Source organism: Convolutriloba macropyga, chromosome 9 (genome assembly GCF_964194025.1).
Source record: "Convolutriloba macropyga chromosome 9, txConMacr16.3, whole genome shotgun sequence".
Classification (NCBI taxonomy): domain Eukaryota; kingdom Metazoa; phylum Xenacoelomorpha; order Acoela; family Convolutidae; genus Convolutriloba; species Convolutriloba macropyga.
The window spans coordinates 50,389,076-50,393,500 of NC_134476.1; positions in this window are offsets into that span (position 1 = coordinate 50,389,076).

Genomic DNA, 4,425 nt, shown 5'->3' on the forward strand with positions numbered 1-4,425 from the left:
CCTCTAGGTAAACGCTGTTCTAAAGATGCCCCGAATCCACGGCGAGATGCATCACATTCAGCTCCGGTTTCCAAGTTAGGATTGTAGTATGTGTTTTCGGTTGCTTCTGCAACCTGATTTTAATGTGTTATAAACAGGTTTCCAACTTACTATTGCAATCACGCTATAATTTTTTCTTTAAGAATGGTCATAATGGGTGACTTTTATATAAAAATTCTGGAATTTACATTAATAGATAATGTACTGAACCTAAGGAAGATCGCAATTGTTTGAGATTTTTAGGTGCTGCAAATGGTGATATCCCAGATTATCACAAAATTGTAACCGAGCCATCCGATTTTTATTTCTGCAAATAAATATTTACGAAGTTTAAATCGATGGTTATCCTGGTCAAACGTTTGAAGTCATTTACAGACTATTTTTATGTGCTCCGCCCAAGATTCCTGACTAACAATTATAACGTCGTCCAAAAAACAATAAGAATTTTTTAAAACGAGTAAAGTATAGTAAAAAAACTTTGGAACGCTGCCAGAATGTTGAAAAACTTCTTATGCAATGATCTTTACCAGTGTATTCACCGCGTACTTAAAGCTGCAATCGCGTAACGCTTCCGGGTCTAAATGTATTTGACTCTAAGCTCATTTCATATCCAGTGTTGGAAAATATGCTGTCTCATCTGTTGCTTGTGAATTCATTTTTTTGTTCTCCTTGTATATTTTAAGTTGTCAATACTTGGCATCATAGAGATGACAAATGTAGAGATAAAATTTTTATCGGAGCAACAATGTAATTTTATAATAAGCTTTTCATCTATTATTTCTTGAAGTTCAATGTCAACTAAGTTCTAAAATTAACTGGAAGATGACAACATTTTGATCTAAGGCTGTCAAAGATTTACGAAATTGTGTTTGCAAGACTCTCCAAATCGAGAGATGAGATCTTGAATATCATTAGCTGCTTCTATCTTGATAGTTTATTGATCAGCATTATATATGTGCTTCATTTGTTGAGAGACCTACTTGTTAAATTAGATCTCTACCCTTTTTAGGAAACTGACCATCTTCAACTACATTTACTTTAAGGTTTTCGGCATTCAAATTGTTAATTTTTTCTATATTGACATTTATGCCCACAATATTGATTGCTTCATTTTAGAATGTTATCAGGCCCTCATGCAGAAACTAATTTTGACTCCGTTGATGACCGCATTATCGAGACAACTGTGACTTTTTGCGCAAACACTGCACGGATGCTTCCAGTGTTATGTTTCGAATTTCTCAAAATTTACTTTGAGGTTTACAGGTTCTACTTCACGTAGATTTTTGTCGTTTGCGATGAGAGCTGCACAATTGTCGTATGTTTCGTCAAAAATCGAGTCACAATTTGCATAGTAAATGTTTTGATTCTTTAGCTTGTTGTCGATTGCATTTACCAGTTGGGCAACCGATGTTCTGACAGTTTTAGTTTCAGATTTATTGTTTTTGACATTATTTACACGAGTTTTGGTTTACCAATTGTTTTTATTTTTTTGAGAGACGGTAGCAAAATTTTTATTTGTACCACAATTTTTGCACTGTTTTTCCTGTGATGGAAAATTTTGTCGGTGACTCGCCGACCAGAAAAAATTTTAAATTTGTACAGTGGGTTGGCTTCCTGGTATTATTTTGTTGCTGTGATCGGTAATTTATATACTTGCCATTGTAATTTTGTCGTGCGTTATTTAGCAAAGAAGTTTGTTTCAGAGGCTACTGTGTATTCAGATCTACCAGAAACTTTAATTGATTTTGAATGAACTTTCAATAGTTATTGCCAATTCCAATGCCTTTTTAGGTTTTACGGTTTCTTTGACCAATTCTCGTTTGATTTCTCCATCCAACATATGATGCGTAAATACATTACTTTTGATAAATTCTTCGTGGCTTCCGAAATCACAATTCAATTAGAGTGCCAGTAAGCCGTCGTAAAATTTTTCATGGGGTTCTCCTATGCGTTGTTTGCGGTTGAGAAACACCTATTGGTCAAATATGATATTCCCTTGTTTTGTATAAAAAAAATCATCCAGTAGGGCCAACAGTCCTCTCGTTGTCATTTTACCAATGTAAAAGTGTGACTCCTGGTAAGAAATTTTTCCTCAATCTTCGGCCGCCAAAATCAGATACGACAAAAAGACAGCCTTACGTTCACAAATCTTCTAAGGGCAATCTCCACACAAAATTTCCATAGCTTCAATATTTTTGTACTTATTCAATCATGTTCTTTCGAGTTGTTCTTTTTTATTCGTCGTTCTTGTTCGCGTACTTTTTTTCCACATTTTCTTCATATAAAGGCTATGATTGAAGTAGCATTTTTTCTGTGGAGCTTGTTTGAGTTTGTAGATAGAAATGCCGTCTGTTGCCAGAATAGCCAACTTCAGTATCATACGCCAACTTTCCCAATGCGAGGTAGTTTCCAAAGTTGGCTTACCTCAGAGAGATAAATCCTGAGAAGTGCACGTTCTTTGGATAATCACTGCGTCATGTGATACTCAATCGGAGCGGTTGTAAATTCGAGAGAAAAGTGCTTTGTGTAACAATTCCATTGTTAAAACAAATTGGCGAACTTATCGCGATTAAGGATAATGAGGAAATCTGTGGCAATTTCACTTAAGTACCAGATGATACGGAAAGCTGATACGTTTCTACTTCGTTTTCTAGAATGTCTCAAAAAGAAAAGATTTGAGAGATCAACAGAATTTTAAGATTAGCAATTATAGAATGATTAGGAATGAATTAAGAGCATAATGTGGTTCGCATGGACAAATAAATTCCAGCTGGTGAACTGAATTTGAGCGAAAATGAATTTCATGAGAGAATATTGTGATACAAATTTACCTTCTGTATCACAGAATGCACGTCATTTTGGCTTAAGATAATGCCTGAAGGTGTAGAATGTCAGAAATATGAAAAGAGCAATTAGTCAAGACGCAGACAAAAAAATTGGGGGGCTTTGACAGGCTTTTGAATTTTTGTAGGCATTTTTATCTGACACCACTTGAATTACTGGCGTCATTTAAAGTTTCATTTTCCTAGTCCTTTCAGACAATGCACGGGTTCTTAGTACTTCCCCTCATTTTTAACTAACAAATTGGTTTTGTTTTCAGCGCCCTCTTCTTGAGTATATCAAGAAACGCTGTCAAGATTTTTAGTCAGATTTATGAAGTGACTTCTGCACAGTCACGTAAGCATGCTTAAAACACGAAACGCACGTTTGAAAATAACCAAAATAAACGGAAGTCAACTTGTGGTTAAATAGAAACTTCTTTCAATTTAACTTCTGGTGCTGCAGACTTTCGGCAAATTGAAATTTGCACTTGAGTGTTGTGTGAATAGTTTAAACTGTTCACTTTCATTGTTTAGGTCTTCTTGCAAAATTTGTTTTATCTACCACCTAGTTATCCAATTGAAATTTTAGGAGATGGTTCGTTTCCAGTTCAATTTTTACTCTCATAATATGTGAACCTAATTAATTTCCGAAAATCTTTGTTTCCCTTTTTTCGGGCAATGGCAAATATTTTTGACTACTTTTTCTGTTCACTTACATTTACATTATTTTTCCTCTCTCTTTAGTAATGTGTATCTTGTTTGAATTTTTTAAATCCTTGTGACTTGGGGTTTTTTTAATTTGATTTAATTTCTTGTGTTTTCTTGTAATGGCTCTTTCAGTTGAGTTAGTTGTTTCTCATAGAAAAACTTGGAACACGATGTTACCGATAAGGACAATGAAGGGCTTAGAGACATTTTTGCGTGTATTCAAACTTTTCTGTCTGAATAATTATTTACATAAATTCCCGGATCTGTGTGTCTTTACAATTCAGTACTGAATCATAGAATTTCAACTATGATTTTTACAATGGCCAGAGTTTTGATGGCTTTTTACAGACATTTCATAGAAATGAAAATAATTTCATAACAAACAGAAAACTCTAATTAGTACAATCGAAACTTAAAAGCGATATTTATCAAAAGCAAACTAAATTCATCGCAATTAAAGGTTTTAAACATTATTGACCTGAAACACTGGCAGCGGCTCTTCTGAATTCAAGAGTCTGAGAAAATCGAGAGTCTGAGAGAATCAAAAGTCTTCACTCGCATGGCATCACTTTCAAATCTTCATAACGTTCAGGACAGCTCTTCACTTTCTGAAGTGCTATCACTTTCAACACTCGCCACATTTCTGATCTGTCCACGTACTGTACTGATTATTCTTTCTTATCATGTTACTACTTCTTCTCAACTGAAACACGTCCTCTGGGTTGGGTTGCCACTGAACAATTTCCATCATTGCCCATTCATCCATCGGGGCCCGAAACTTCATACCTGCAGCCACCTTGAATGTAGCACTTTCCCATCTTCAACACAAGTGTTCAAGAGATCCGACAAGAGATTG